This window comes from Bufo bufo, chromosome 1 (genome assembly GCF_905171765.1).
Source record: "Bufo bufo chromosome 1, aBufBuf1.1, whole genome shotgun sequence".
Lineage (NCBI taxonomy): Eukaryota > Metazoa > Chordata > Amphibia > Anura > Bufonidae > Bufo > Bufo bufo.
Genome location: NC_053389.1, coordinates 580,473,572 through 580,491,085, shown reverse-complemented (window position 1 = coordinate 580,491,085; position 17,514 = coordinate 580,473,572). Strand labels below are relative to the sequence as shown.

Below are 17,514 nucleotides of genomic sequence, written 5' to 3'. Positions count from 1 at the left end.
CCCCTCAGGTGCCTCTGATCGCAGCTTCTTGTCATATAGGCTGGGCACCGCCTCCTGTATTAGACGTTAATTATCATTGGTGGCGCAGTGCAACCGCCCCTCCTCCTCCCGTCTCTCCTCATTAGCAGCATGGCACAGGGGGGGAGGGAGAGAGTGACTCCTTCTGCCCTGTGCTGCTGACAGCTGTCAGCGCGCTCATGTTCTGTGATTTCGCACTGGACGCATTATCGGCAAGGTTAGATGCCTATACCGATAACTTTGAAAATCATGAATATCGGCCGATAATATCGATAATGCTACTTTCACACCTGGGTTAGGTGCGGATCCGTCTGGTATCTGCACAGATGGATCCGCACCTATAATGCAAACGCTTGTATACGTTCAGAACGGATCCGTTTGCATTATTCTCAAAAAAAAAAGTCTAAGTCAAAACGGATCTGTCCTGACTTAAACTGAAAGTCAATGGGGGACGGATCCATTTTTAATTGCACCATATTGTGTTTGTGAAAACTGATCCGTCCCCATTGACTTACATTGTAAGTCAGGACGGATCCGTTTGTTAGCATCCAGAGCGGAATGGAGACAGAATGGAGCCAAAACGGATGCATTCTGAGCGGACACTTATCCATTCAGAATGCATTGGGGCTGAATTGATCCGTTTTGAACCGTTTGTGAGATCCCTGAAACGGATCTCACAAACGGAATTCAAAACGCCAGTGTGAAAGTAGCCTAACTCCGATAATCGGTCGATCCCTAGTGATAACCACTGCTACAACACTGATGGCATCCGTGTCCTATTAGTGATTTTCACAGACCATTGGTAGGAAATGCTGTGGAAAACAGTTTTCAGCCTAGCAGTGTACATGGAATACGGATGACACAAGGAGGGCAAAAAACGGACACAAGGACCAAACACAGATCCTTCACAGACATCTTCATGGATGAACCACTGACCTTCTGGTCTGTCAACAGGACTTTTTTTCTGTCATGCATAACGGAAAAAACGGAACCGTTATTTGTGTCCATAGAAATGTATTCGGACGAACCAAAACAGAAGGCCTCTTAAAGGGCTCCATTTTGGATTTTGTCCTCAGTTTTTGTTATAACGGAACACTATAACACAACTAGGAACGCCAATGTGAACCCGCCCTACGTCTTCCATCACTGGCAATTACTATATGGTTACTGAGTATAGATGTCAGCCACAGTATCCTTTCCTAAAGAGACTCTTCCTTCTTTAACATTTGCTATTTTTCTACCGTCGCACAATTCAGGTTTCAGCAAACAAATGTTGCACACTGGAATATACTTTCTGTATCCGCTCATCATGGTTTTCAAGATCTCTGCTTGCTGTCGCTCAGTCTTCATTGTTGCCTTCCTCTGGATAAGTCCTGGTCATGTGATGGTGGTACAGCTGCAGGACTGGTTACAGTGTATTACAGCTGTATGGGTTCATCACAAGACCAGGACAGGTTTATATCATCCTTAACTATTAAAGTGCCACCAAAAACTCTGCCAGTTAATACCAGATAGTAACACATCTCCTTTTTTTTCTAATCTGTTCTTATTTTCTGATTGCAGATTTTTTTATTCTATCTCCTGAACATGATAGCGGCCATCTTGTCTTAGCTGTTCTTAACAGCATTTAGAAATCATGTAGAGAATTGCTTTACGGCAGCCCCATGGTCCATAGACACAATGGTCAGGTGAGGACCTCAGTGACTTCTATGGGAGAGTTTTCTAGGCATGCTCTGTGACCTGTGCAGAGGTTATTGTACAAGGAAAGAATTGTGAATGGTGGATCCCGACTTATCTACACGCAAAGGTGATATCCCTGTCTCATTACAGGCAAGTTTAGAATAATATATAAGTGCAGTAAAGTGATCTGTACCGACCAAGAAGTGGCATTTGGTGAAAACTGCAGGAATATATGTTTTTTGTTTAAATATAGATAGTGACATGGAAAATTAAAAATATCATCAAAAATTCTTTAATAATATGTTAAACATAAAAACGTGATTTAAACAATAGGTAATTTTCTGATGGTAACTTCTGGCAGTGCCGGAATGCAGAAAGATCCAGCCGGCTGTTCCCTGCTGGAACAGCTGGCCGGATCTCAAGTGCTAGCCTTAGTCTCCTATTGAATGACAGCAAGCAGAGATCTTAAAACTGTGAAGCAAAGTATATAGGAAAGTTCTTTATGCAAAAATAACTTTTATATTGACACAGAAATATGTCTAACTGGGAATTTCCTAATTTATCTTCACCTTGAGCCACTTAAGAGTAGTAGGAAAAAGTGACAGGGGTGATGTAAATGCTACTCACGGGTTATGGATTGCTATGGGTGCTGTAATGCTGACCGATAATGACTGTCACATTTGCAAATACGGCATCTGGAAGACCAAGATAACTGGGAAACAGGCTGCAGAGAAAATGAAGAGACTTCACACAAGTGTCTAATTCATGATTACTTTATGTTAGAAGGAAGTCTTCTTAATTTAAAAAGCTCTTCATAAACACTTTATATGACACCCACGAAATAAAAAAACATGGCTAAGAAGTATCACAGATACTAGAAAAACAGACACGGTAAAATATACATTTTCGCAGATGACACTAAACTGTGTAAAGTAATTTACACTGATGAGGACAGTATATTACTACAGATGGATCTGGATAGATTGGAGGCTTGGGCAGATAAGTGGCAGATGAGGTTTAACACTGACAAATGTAAAGTTATGCACATGGGAAGGAATAATGCAAGTCACCCGTACATACTAAATGGTAAAACACTCGGTAACACTGACATGGAAAAGGATCTAGGAATTTTAATAAACAGCAAACTAAGCTGCAAAAACTGTGTCAGGCAGCTGCTGCCAAGGCCAATGAGATAATAGGTTGCATCAAAAGGGGCATAGATGCCCGTGATAAGAACATAGTCCTACCACTTTACAAATCACTAGTCAGACCACACAGGGAGTACTGTGTACAGTTCTGGGCTCCTGTGAACAAGGCAGACATAGCAGAGCTGGAGAGGGCCCAGAGGAGGGCAACTAAAGTAATAACTGGAAGGGGTCAACTACAGTACCCTGAAAGATTATCAACATTAGGGTTATTCACTTTAGAAAAAAGATGACTGAGGGGAGATCTAATTACTATGTATAAATATATCAGGGGTCAATACAGAGATCTCTCCCATCATCTATTTATTCCCAGGACTGTGACTGTGATGAGGGGACATCCTCTGCGTCTGGAGGAAAGAAGGTTTCTACACAAACATAGAAGAGGATTCTTTACGGTAAGAGCAGTGAGACTATGGAACTCTCTGCCTGAGGAGGTGGTGATGGTGAGTACAATAAAGGAATTCAAGAGGGGCCTGGATGTGTTTCTGGAGTGTAATAATATTACAGGCTATAGCTACTAGAGACGGGTCGTTGATCCAGGGAGTTATTCTGATTGCCTGATTGGAGTCGGGAAGGGATTTTTTATTCCCCTAAAGTGGGTAAAATTGGCTTCTACCTCACAGTTTTTTTTTGCCTTCCTCTGGATCAACTTGCAGGATAACAGGCCGAACTGGATGGACAAATGTCTTTTTTTCAGCCTTATAAACTATGTTACTATGTTACTATGATTAAAAAACGAATATTCGCTATGTAATAGGATTTGGGATCTTCTATGTCGGTGCTTATGTTATTCAGCAGTTTTCGTAGTCACATAATGTAAATGTGCCCTGAAATGGCCAATTTGGGCTAATTCAGTCGCCCATTGTTTGAAAAATTTAAGCAAATGATTGTTCAAGATGGCCGAAGCTAAAAGTGTGTTTGGCCAGACTGGAAAATGTTGGCCGTGGCTGGATGAAACCACATCTGAGTGGCACGATCTGCCAGTTTATGTCGAATCAAAAGAATTTGATTTATCAAAAGGTTTTTCTAGGGAAATTTTTTGAGAGGGGGGAAAATAAACAAGGCGTACTCCTCTCGATGGCCCCCCGCTGCAGACTGCCTAATCTACCTGCCTAGAGGTTGGGGATCCTTCATACAAACGATCTCGGGAATTCAAGCATATCTAACAAATGGCAACGCCACAATCTGCCAGTCAGCTGCTCAGCACATGCGGGCAGAGTTTTGGCTAGCTTCTGAGGTCGCAGACGGGTTGGTCATGAAGCAGCAAGGGGCGACATAGGGAACTTGTGTGCAGGCTGCCCTGATGTTCACCAACTGCGACAGCCATAACAAAGGTATAGTTGTGATGATGTTAAACTGACCTAACGCATTGCCATTTGTTAGATATGCTTGAAAGAGCTGACAGATTCCCTTTAAGCGTGGCTACACAATGTCAATGCCATACTACATGCCAGGTTTCATGAACATACCCACAGGAGGTTGTTAGGATACCATATAATTTTAGTGTTATCCTAGACTTTAATCAGCTACACTGGAATAGGTATTCTGTCCTTTGGGCCACCCAAATGATATGGTATCAGGTATCAGTATTCACCTGTGACTGCAGCAAATCCATCTTAATTTGTGCTCACTGTTATTAACAAGATATTTCATGTGACATATTGTAAGACCTGCATTTATATCTATGTCGTGCAATGTGAATATAAGAATGAAGATGAATGAAATCTAACATCATGTCACAATATTACCCCCCATTAGGCATGGCTGGCCATAGGAGGTTACATGCATTACATGTCTCTTCTCGTCAGCCTGGCAATAATCAGATGATGGCCATTTCAGTTATTTCAAATAGCTAAAAACTCAAAACTAAGAAAGTCTAGTCTGCCCTAAGCTAGCACCTAAAAGTGGTCTTTTCTGTAACACATGATGGCACCACAGAAAGACTTGATACCTGATTCCCAATATCGGAAACCGTCTGAAATGTTATCTTATACAATGCTGTAGAACAGTATTCCATTTTATTATAACTATTACATTTGTAGCACAATGTTAATGTGACTCTACTCTGCCAATACTGCAGTATTTGTTCCTGCTTTACTGTGTATTAGCATTTTAGCTGAATAATATATGTGGTACTGTGCTGGATTTGTCCATAGGGTAGTGTTATTCGGCTCAGAATTAAAACTAGAAACATTTTTTAATGGCTGTCTTGAAATGAAACATAAAGGCACGAGAACATTTACAGAAGACTGAGATTAGTATCCAGTTACCTAAAGACTCCAGCCAGCCACGTTCTGTTTAGTATACTCCATCCATTCCACTTCTTTGTACTGCAGGATATTATTATTATTATTATTATTATTATTATTATTATAATTAGGAGCACTGGATAGCACCCATGTGACAGCAATGTGTCTGATCACCATCTACAGTATGTGCTTAAAGGGCATCTGTCAGCAGTTTTGTAGCTATGACACTGGCTGACCTGTTACATGTGCACTTGGCAGCTGAAGGCATCTGTGTTGGTCCCATGTCCATATGTGCCCGCATTGCTGAGAAAGATGATGTTTTACTATATGCAAAAGAGCCTCTAGGAGCAATGGGGGCGTTGTCATTACACCTACAGGCTCTGCTCTCTCTGCAACTGCCGCGCCCTCTCCACTTTCATTTACAATACCTGGCCCTGTCAATTAAAGTGCAGAGGATGCAGCAGTTGCACAGAGAGCAGAGCCTGTAGGAGTAATGACAACGCCCCCATTGCTCCTAGAGGCTCTTTTGCATATATTACAACTTAATTTTTCGCAGCAATGCAGGCACATATGAACATGGGACCAACACAGATGTCTTCAGCTGCCAAGCGCACATGTAACAGATCAATCAGTGTCATAGGTACAAACCTGCTGACAGATGCCCTTTAAATGGTGCATGCACAGGAGGGCATATGTACTTTACAGAGGGTGGGACACTGCTCGAGACCCCCTCCTCATATGAGATAGAAAGAAGAGCTTTTCCCTGGTGTCCTGACCACATGCATTAGTCAGGCCCTTTATTGTCCCCTCTCAGTGACAAACATGCTGATTTCAGCGGTGTGTCACTCATATGGGTTTGTGTGGTGGCTTAGTAAGAATAGCATGTCACAGACTGCAGCGTGCAGCCAGCGCAGCAATGTATTCATGAGATGCGGCACCCCGACAGAAATGAGCCTGTCTGTCACTCCACCCCGTATACACCCCGTATACACCCCGTATACACACTGACAGGTCCCTATTCAGGCAATGCATCTCTTCTGCTAACACAATGTTAGCTTGCATCAGTCCTTTACATCCCGTTAATATTCATCATTCCAGCGTTTTTAGGTTGATGAATTTGGCTTGCACGAGGACCCCGTCTTTATGGTTTTTGTCTTTCATGAAATAAGGAGAAGGTTGTAGCGTGAGCACTGCCAAAGTCTGATGCACATGAGACTGAGTGCCATGGAAACGAAGAAGAAAGTGGGAGCCTAGACATAAAGATATCTGTCCGTCATGTCCACAGGGAGGGGGGTAGGTGTCTCCAGGGGGACAAATATTCATCTTGAAACCCAATCTGTCTGATTCTTGTTCCCCTAGAAGAGGACCCGTCACCTCTCCTGACATGTCTGCTTTACTTACTACCTGCACTCCATTTATTACATACAACTCTACGTCCGTGCCATTCCTCTATTATTTCTTCTAAAAGCTTATGAATGAATGGCCAGAAGGTCCAAATGCTTCAGGGACATACCCCTAAATTGATCTTTATTGCATAAACTTCTAGTAGGAATAATAGCTGAACAGCAAATCATAGAGTCATAAGAATAGAACTGCTATTACATGTCCCTAAAGCAGACATCTCATCTGTAACACTATTTCAATTACAAGCAGCTCCTACAGCCAATCAGAATCAGTGGGATCTGATGACATTTATCTAACGTAGAGCAAAAAAAAGGATCTCAAAAACTGCAAGTGAGAACTTAACCAAACTTAACCTTTTTTCATAATTACAATGAATAAGCTTAAAAAATCATAATGGGTGTTACATATGTCAGTTTTCAACCCATTGTTCTGTTGGTTTTAATCTAATACAAGGAATGCACTGACTGGGCAGATTTAGTGCAACTTCTCAATTTATTCCGTTCTGCTGTACGTGAGAATAACAATCCTAAGGCTAGGGCTAGACGGCGACATTTGTCATAATGATAGTCTATGGTGTCGCACTGTGATATGCGACATGCTGCGACTGCGACACAACAGTCGCAAAAAAACCCATCCAAAATGGATTCTTCTGCGACTGTTGCATCCCAGTCGCAGCATGTCTCAGTGCGGCACCATAGACTATCATTACGAAACTGGTGGCGCGACATCAAGGACACATGTAGCAGTGTAGTTGTGCCCTAGCCTAACACCACATTCATACCCCAGCTCACGTGATTTTATATTACATTTCACTAAAACGACCAGCCGCCTCCAGCACTCCGGCTGTTCAGAAACTACAACTCCCAGAATGTTTCATTCACTTCTATAGAAGTTAGAAGAGCGACCGAGCAGGTTTGCATGGTGGGAGTTGTAGTTTCACAGCAGCTGGAGCGCCGAAGGTTGCTGATCCCTGTGCTAGAGAATCATGCAATATGAATGAATTTATACCATGCGTGGCAAATACGGCATTCAACATTTCCCAAAAGTTTCTTTATGTGGGATTTTACTTGTTACTTTTTTTAAAGGTACGTGTCACTTTTTATACCTATGAACAATGCTTGACCATACTGCTGGGAATAGACTGTGGAAATGGCATCATACCCATACCATCTCTGTATGTAGTATAATAATCACAGGTCGGCACTGCTGTTTGAAGTCGCGGTGCACGAGTCTATGGGATGGCGTCCCAATGTAGAATTTGCAGAAAAGACCGGCACTCGCTGTAGATAAATCTTGTATTTATTCAGTCACATATACAGGCAATAAGTGATGCGTTTCGGTGCTACCGCACCTTCATCAGACTTATCATCATACAAGAAAGATCTCTGTATGTGTGTATTGTGCTGCTTTCTCACATGTCATTTCCCCATGGATCCCTGTATATACATATATCACATACCGCACACAGCAGTGACTTATTCTGGTGACATTATAATCACACTGTATGTAGTAAAAGAATGGGATTAGAGTACTCTTCATGGTAAATACAGCATCGTGGACAGAGCCCAGGTCTTCAGCACGTTGCAGAATTAACAGCAGTTCTCCCATAAACTCCATAAAGGGGTTGTCTCACTTCAGTAAGTGGCATTTATCTTACTACTGTATTGTCATTATCCATATTGTCTCCTTTGCTGGCTGGATTCATTTTTCCATCACATTATACACTGCTTGTTTCCATGGTTACAGACCACCCTGCAATCCAGCAGTGGTGGTCGTGCTTGTACACTATCGCTCAAAATTCAGCTTGAGTTCAATTCGGCCAAATCGGTCCGAGTAGATGAACTGAAAGTGCTTCAACTGGCCTGACTGTTTCTATAGGACACCCTGAGGTCTCCTAGGACTTTGGGGTAAAGTAGAACTGGCTTAGTTGCCCAGAGCAACCAATCAGTTTCCAACTTTCAGTTTCCAAAGGAGCTGTCCAAAATGAAAGGTGGAATCTGATTGGTTGCTATGGGCAAATAGGCCTGTTCTGCTTTACACCAGTTTGATAAATCTCCTCATCTCCGCCTTTATTTTTTCTGTCTTGTCTCTCCCTTTTTTTTTTAATTGTTTTTTTTGTTCTTTCCAAATTGAATCACCCCAAATTCTGGCTGAATCCAATTCATTTAGAATTGATTCGCTCATCTCCAGAATGGACCCTGACGCAGATGCGGACCAGTACAATGTTTTATGAGTCTTCTACTGGGGTACTCCAAAATCCCAGTAATCTTTCCAGCCATGAGGAAAGCTTGCATGTGTATCCAATGATTACCGTAATATAGCTAAAGGCAAGGGTCGCTGAGTAGCGGAGATCCCACAGAAATTAATGGGATCGCCGCCGCAGTCGCAAGAAATCCAGATGGCCGTGTAGCCCTTGCCTAAAGGTTTTGTACAGGATTTCTTCCTGTCCTCGGGTTGTGTCTGGTGTCGCAGCTCGGCTCCATTGAAGTGAACGGGACAGAGATGCAATACCACACAGATCCTGTGGACAGGTGTGGGGCTGTTTGTGGAAGAATTTAGCATGTTTTCTAATCCTGGGACACACCCTTCACAGTCAACAGGACATGAGCAGGAAGCATTGCTTACATTGCTTCAAGGGCAGGCGCACATGATCTACCGCAAATAGCGAATTACTGCCGTTTATACACAGCAGCAGGACTGCAATGACACCAGGCACTTCTGTGCACACAACACCTAGGCACGCAGGACATTACATTCGTCACCCAAACCAGGAGCAATAACTGGTCAGAGGGCCTGAAAGCGAGGGAGATTACTGCCGCACACACAGGACATGAAAACCTGAAGCGTAACACACTCCTCAAAATCCGTATACTGCCACGATGTGGTAATAGTGTACACGGCTGTAAGCAATTCTTCGTACCTGTACAGTATAATATGAACATAGCATATGGCGGTATCAATAACATAGAAATCCGCAAATAAATTAGACGTATCAAAATTGTCATTTGTATCATTCCAAAAGATCATGCTGATTACATACATCAAGACACCAGGACAGTTCCGCCACGTGGCCAAATTATTATGAAATAGTTCTAGTTCTAATTCTTACAATACTCCAAAAAATCTGACTGAACTATCACAGAGCTCGGTGAGCGCCACCTTGTGGCCAAATTATCATGAAACACAGTGCAACATATCACACTCAGTGCTGGGCTGAAATATATACTTCACAGGACTTGGACAGCGCCACCTTGTGGCCAGATTATCATGAGACATAGTGTAACCTATCAGAAATGTCATTGTCCATAGCACTGTGAAGCGGTCCCTCTTTACTCCAGGCAGAGCCCCCCTCCCATCTATACATACATTTACTGTAGATGGAGAATATGGTTAGGACTGGATTCCAGGACACAATAAGAAGTGTCCCAGCAGGACATATCTACAGCAATGGATCTAGGCACCCCAGTACCTGACGATGGATCTCCACCACAACCATCAGCAATCCTTCCAGCTAAAGTTCCCAAACTAAGGCTGAGAGCCAGAGATGACTGTACCTGGGCATAGGACATGTGACCAGCCAGGGCAGAGCTGCCAACTCCTCCTGCCACCCACAAGTGCAGGAGCTACACAACAGCAGGTCTCCAGGGAACCATCTCCACTTATTCTCCAGTGCTGGCAATCAGTGCCCCATCCTTCCAGAACCCTCACCAGCAGTGATCAGAAAGCAGTAATCACCTCGGGGTAATCCCAAATATTCCAGAAGAAGCCAGCAATAATCCAGAGCAGGAGAGCTCTCGTGTGATAGATCCAGGCTGCGGAGTGAGCGCTCTCTGCCTCTCCCACTCCTCCCTCTCACTCCCTCTCTCCCCTATGGGCCCTCCACACGTCAACGGGGAGGCCACGCCCCTTCTGTGCAGGGGAGGGGGCAGGTGTGCGGGGCACCAGCGCATCCCTGACCTACTTCACCGGGCCTGTCGGCGGCAGAGATGCCATTGCTGGCCGAGAGACACTGCTGCCAGCCCTGCTATGCCAGGCACTACAACTGCAGCACCCAGGCTGACTGCACACCTGCCAGAATGACTTTCCCACACTACTACTACCCCTATCATCTTCACTGCCAGTCCGCGGCCAGGTACCCACCACATACACATGCCCACCTCTCTTTCTAGATGTAATCTAATCTATTATCTATTGATCTGTCTATTATCTGTCTATTATCTATCTATTATCTATCTACCATCTATCTATCTATTATCTATCTATCTATCTATTATCTATCTATCTATCTTATATCTATTATCTATCTATCTATCTATTATCTATTATATATCTATTATTATCATCTATCTATCTATTATCTATCTATTATCTATCTATCTATCTTATATCTATTATCTATCTATCTATTATCTATTATATATCTATTATTATCATCTATCTATTATCTATCTATTATCTATTATATATCTATTATTATCATCTATCTATTATCTATCTATTATATATCTATTATATCTATTATCTATCTATTATCTATCTATTATATCTATTATCTATCTATTATCTATCTATTATCTATTATCTATCTATTTATCTATATCTATCTATTATATCTATTATCTATCTATTATCTATCATCTATCAATCTATCCATTATATCTATTATCTATCATATCTATCTGTTATATCTCCTATCTATCTATCTATCTATCTATCTATCTATCTATCTATCTATCTATCTATCTATCTTCTATCTATTATCTATCACCCATATACCTCTCTATCTAAACCTACCTCTATCCCTGGTATTAGTACAGCTTCTGCAGACAGTGCCATTGTTCTTTGGGCAGGCTGGGAGTTGTAGTCCCCAACTAGCTGGACTGACTAAAGGATAGAGAACTAAGCCCCGGACTGTCGGAGTGAATGAGAACTGATATCCTTCTGAATGGACTTCACCTAAAAGTAATAAGAACACAATATAAAGAAGTGATGCTACTTTAGAAACATGTTCTATTCTATTTTCAGGTTTTATTATAATACCATAAACTTTCACATTTACCCCACAGGCAGCAGGGGACAAGATGGCAAATACTGGTACAAGTCACCGGGTGACATTTATACCCCCTCAGAAATCTCTGCCACTCACACAGCATCATACACAGCTCCCTATATATATATACATATAGACGTCATCCCTCCATGTAGACAGTACCCTATATGTGTATATATATATATATATATATCATCCGTCCATTACCCTAAGCACACAATGCCACCACCAGCCGGGCACCACGCACGATTACTTACACTGTACAACCACTGTGCCAAACTACAGGAACTGTGCTTGGCAGCAACTCCACACATGAGCCCTCTGCCAGCCCCGGCACTACAGGGTTAATGCCAGCATTGTTATGTGGGGCAGCCTAGGGACTCATTATCAGGGCCAACCCTCCCTCACAGTGCCCACTGCCATGCCAGGTCCCATCAGATCCCCCTCCTCCGCTGGAGAACTACAAGCAGCAGCAGTCAACTGACTGATCAATGGTGCTTATTCTGCATCGGGGGCTGAAGAGTTAAACCTTCATTCTTTAACTAGATCAGCATCCTTGAAAATCCCCGGATTACTTCTAACAAGATTAGATTTTAACCCTTCCACAGCCAGGCGGTGACCTAGAAACCCCGCACAAACACACCATTATATGTACATAAACAGAGGCATAGCAGGGCTGAGGCTGTCACATGTAGCAGGGCTGAGGCTGTCACATGTAGCAGAGCTGAGGCTGTCACAGGTAGCAGGGCTGAGGCTGTCACATGTAGCAGGGCTGAGGCTGTCACAGGTAGCAGGGCTGAGGCTGTCACATGTAGCAGGGCTGAGGCTGTCACAGGTAGCAGGGCTGAGGCTGTCACAGGTAGCAGGGCTGAGGCTGTCACATGTAGCAGGGCTGAGGCTGTCACATGTAGCAGGGCTGAGGCTGTCACAGGTAGCAGGGCTGAGGCTGTCACATGTAGCAGGGCTGAGGCTGTCACATGTAGCAGGGCTGAGGCTGTCACAGGTAGCAGGGCTGAGGCTGTCACATGTAGCAGGGCTGAGGCTGTCACATGTAGCAGGGCTGAGGCTGTCACAGGTAGCAGGGCTGAGGCTGTCACATGTAGCAGGGCTGAGGCTGTCACATGTAGCAGGGCTGAGGCTGTCACAGGTAGCAGGGCTGAGGCTGTCACATGTAGCAGGGCTGAGGCTGTCACATGTAGCAGGGCTGAGGCTGTCACAGGTAGCAGGGCTGAGGCTGTCACAGGTAGCAGGGCTGAGGCTGTCACAGGTAGCAGGGCTGAGGCTGTCACACGTAGCAGAGCTGAGGCTGTCACATGTAGCAGAGCTGGCCCAGTCGCCGTGTTTTCGCAGTTCACACAGGACTGCACTGTGGTCGGTGCGCGCTGGATGCCGCTGAATGACACACTTGGCTCTGCTACATGCGGGTCACGTGACCTTCACACTACTACCGTGACCATCAGAATAGGGAGGGTATAATGAAGTGCCCCCCTTCGTGTGGCAGTGCCAGTCCTGTGAGCAGTGCCTGTAGCTGCCAGGGCACTGCACACAAGTCTTCTGGAGGAAAAAATGCCCCCAGCCTCACACGTCTCATCCTTCCTGCTTCATTCGCTAATGGACCTCGGTGTGTAACAAATGAAAGTGAAACCGGGCACCTACCTCCTCCGGGTGGGTTTTTTCCCGGCTCACAATATTGCATGAGGGGAGTGAAGGAGCGGGAGGCGGCAGGGCGCAGCGGGCACTGCTCCGGGGGTGGCACGGGCGCTGCACGGCGGACTCTTCACCTCAGTCACATGACGTGCCAGCCCCGGGCCGCCCGCACGTGTGTCCGCGGCCTCCTGGGGGCACCTCACACAAGTTCAGGAGCTGGCAGTGGCGGGCACATGCCAGCAGACACAGGCGTCGTCTTACCCGCTCCAGTCTGGCAGTCCCCGGGCGAGCTGTGTAGTGCAGACTCATTCCAACATGGCATCCTCACATACCGCGCACACAACTCCGCACTGACCTTTGCTGCAGTTGCAAAATGTCTTACTAGCCAATTAAAAATAGTTTATGAGACGCCTCTACTCCACCCATGGCTGCCCACACTACCCCGCCCGGTGCCATCCCGTGCCCACCTGTACCCGCACTCCTCTGACCAGTCACCACGGGCACAGCATCATGTGTACAGGATATATGCCAGGTTATTACATATATATATATATACCTCATATACCAGAGAGAGGTAGAAGAGAATAGAGATAGATAGATAGATAGATAGATAGATAGATAGATAGATAGATAGATAGATAGATAGTAGATAGATAGATAGATAATAGATAGGATACAGATAGATAGATAGGAGATAGATAGATAGATAGATAGATAGATAGATAGATAGATAGATAGATAGATAGATAGATAATATATAGATAGATAGATAATATATAGATAGATAGATAATATATAGATAGATAGATAATATATAGATAGATAATAGATAGATAGATATGAGATAGATAGATATGAGATAGATAATAGATAATATATATAGATAGATACATATTAGAGATAGATAGATAGATATAGATAGATAGATATTACATAGATAGATAGATATTACATAGATAGATAATAGATAGATAGATAGATAATAGATAGATAGATAGATAGACAAATATGAGATAGATAGATAGATAGATAGATAGATAGATAGATAGATAGATAGGAGATAGATATTAGATAGATAGATAGATAGATAGATAGATAGATAATAGATAGATAGATATTAGATAGATAGATAGATAGATAGATAGATAGATAGATAGATAATAGATAGATAGATATTACATAGATAGATAATAGATAGATAGATAATATATAGATAGATAGATAGATAGATAGATAGATAGATAATAGATAGATAGATAGATAGATAGATAGATAATAGATAGATAGATAGATATAATAGATAGATAGATAGATAGATAGATAGATAGATAGATAGGAGATAGATAGATAGATAGATAATTGGATAACAATTTTACTTCAGGCAAGCACAAATACATATGTTTAAAAGAACTAAAAATATAAAATTGGATTAAAAACATAGAAGATAATAGAGATAGATAGATAAATATTAGATAGATAGACGATAATACAGATAGATAGAAGATAACAGAGATAGATAGATAGATAGATAGAAATGACCAGTGATCCAGCCTGTAGGCTCTATAGAATTGTATGGCGAATTCATGGATTCCATATTTACTAATGCAGAGGTCTGGAGATCCGTGTGCTAGTGTGCTGGATGAGACACGTGTACGTGTACACAGGTCTAGAGAGTTTGTTAAGTGTGACTAATGCTTGGATTATTTTTATGGAGGGCCATAATTATATGTAATGAGGCACTTAGACCATATACTTACAGGGTGCACCCTCAAAAGGCTGCTGTATTCACCTGCAATTACACAGCGCCATCTAGTGGTTGTACACCTTCCAATCCGACTGCCTATAGATCTCAGGAAATGTCAGCTGAGGAACTTTCAGGTTTCTAATGCTGAAATAATATGGACAGCAGGGCAGTGGCTGTCACATCCAGTGCCTCCCAGGTGACGTCTCCTCCGATGTAGATCTTCTCTGTCATCATCTTCTCCACTCGGTCCAGACTTCTTTCAGCTGCGATTCGTCTCTGCAGTGTGACACACAGACATCTTAAAGAGGACCTTTCATCGGTCCAAACATTGTAAGATAACTATCAGGCTGTGTAGAGGTTTTTTTCTCCATGACTGTGAGCTCTGTGCTGCGATTGGACAGCGCTACAGCCTGGGAGAAGGAACGCCCAGGGAGAAACAGGGCAGACTCCTCCCAGTATAACCAAATCAGCGAAAATACCGGGGTACATAGCGGGAGAACGGAGCGGCGCCCTGGAATAATAATAAGTGCAGTGAGATCCCGGGGCGCCGCTCTACACAGCCTGATAGTTATCTTACAATGTTTGGACCGATGAAAGGTCCTCTTTAAGTTCCTCAAATTTCTATCATCATCCCCCAACCTGAAGTCCCCACAGTGTTATCCTGCTGCTCGCTGTGCTCCCCCAATACCCCCAAATACTATCCTGAAGAAATATGAGTGCCCCCCATAGTAATAGTGCTCCTAGTGATGGACGAACATAGTCCGGGACGATTCGCGGTGGGCCCCATTCACTTTAATGGCAGGCGAACCTGAAAAACCTTCAGGTGATATTTTTAACCACCAAATACTTACTAGAAGTGCACAAATGGACAGTGACATACTAGAGAGGGATCAATGGCAAAAATTCCCACAAAAAATATGTATTTTAATCAGGGACCATTTTTATGCGTCTTAAAGGGAAACTCTCAAAAATTAGAGCCTAGAAATAATTTATTTTAGACCACTGGAGTACAGGCCCCAAACATTAGGCATTCACCGGACAACAAACATCAAGTGATTATGTGACTGGAGGTATATTAGACAGTCAATGGATATCAATTTTACTGTAGCCCAGTGGAGTACAGGCCCCAAAAATTATTCATTCACCGTACAGAAAAGAACAATTGATAATGTGGCTGGAGGTACATTAGACGGTCACCGTATAACAATTTTACTGTTGGCCAGTTAGATTACAGGCCACAAAAACTATTCATTCACCGTACAGAAAAGAACAAGTGATTATGTTGCTGGAGGTATATTAGACAGTCATTGAATATCAATTTTACAGCAGGCCATTGGACTACAGGCCCCAAACATTAGGCATTCATCGCACAGAAAACATCAAGTGATTATGTGGCTGGAGGTATATTAGACGGTCATTGGATAACATTTTTACTTCAGGCCAGCACAAATACATGTCAAATACATATGTTTAAAAGAACTAAAAATATAAAATTGGATTAAAAACATGGCTAACGAAATCCCCCCTCTTGAAAAAAAAACAAATGATCATAGTTGAATTTCGATAACACGTGGTCGTCACAGGTGTTGAATTCCTCCGAGGTCCCAAACATTAGGCATTCACCGGACAGAAAAGGCTTTTATGCCGCTGTATTTACATAAGACAGGGACCATTATTTGTTGTGGGTGATGGCGGATATGTGTGGGCTGGCATGAGGAAATTCAATTACACATGGTCGTCACAGGTGTTGAATTCCTCCGAGATCCATGTCTCATTAATTTTTAGAAATGTGAGGTAGTTCACATTGTCGTGAGCTAGGCGCGTGCGCTTATTGGTCACGATCCCCCCTGCTACGCTAAACGTCCTTTCAGACAGGACACTCGACGAGGGGCAAACCAAGAGTTCCATGGCAAATTGTGCCACCTCTGGCCACAGGTCAAGCCTGCGCACCCAGTAGTCAAGGGGTTCCTCGCTTCTCAGAGCATCCACATCGGCTGCTAGCCCGATGTAGTCCGACACCTGTCGGTCTAGGCGTTCCCTGAGGCTGGATCCGGAGGTCCGCTGTCGATGGGTTGGCTATAAGAATGATCTCATATCCGAAGTGACCAACACATCTTCAAAGTGCCCTCCTCTTGCATGCGCTGTAGGATTGGTACCCGCAACTGTTTCTCTGTGGGTGGAAATTCCTCTGCCAGCGCCCGCAACAGTAGAATGCAGCATCTCTCGCAGCAAGGCCTGGAAATGCTGCATTCTGGCAGCCCTCTGTGATGCTGGTAACATGTTCGCCATTTTGTGTTTGTACCGGGGGTCTAAGTACATTGCCACCCATTACTGGTCATTGCCCTTTATGCTTTTTATATGGGGGTCCCTCTTCAAACACTGAAGCGTGAAGGCCCCCATTTGCACTAAATTGGAAGCGGTGGAGCGGCCTGGCTCCTGCTCATCGCCCAGGAGAATGTCGTCCTCGGTCTCCTCCCCTAATCCACGGACAACACCAGGGATGCCAGAAAAGTTTAA

The 17,514-nt window shown here is 43.5% G+C and overlaps 1 protein-coding gene across 6 annotated transcripts in view; it reads right to left on the bottom strand.

The window, feature by feature from the left end:
* SFMBT2 (Scm like with four mbt domains 2) overlaps positions 1-13,601 on the bottom strand; it is a 300,595-nt gene extending 286,994 nt beyond the window's left edge. For 2 of the 6 annotated variants that reach the window (XM_040413313.1, XM_040413323.1), the window contains exon 1: positions 10,292-10,392. The gene's annotated coding sequence lies outside the window, so the exon portion shown is untranslated. Of the gene's footprint in view, positions 1-2,325; positions 2,423-10,113; positions 10,393-13,514 lie in introns of those variants that run through there. The other 4 variants (XM_040413318.1, XM_040413319.1, XM_040413315.1 and 1 more) reach the window with 4 other exon arrangements.
* Positions 13,602-17,514: the final 3,913 nt, after the last annotated feature.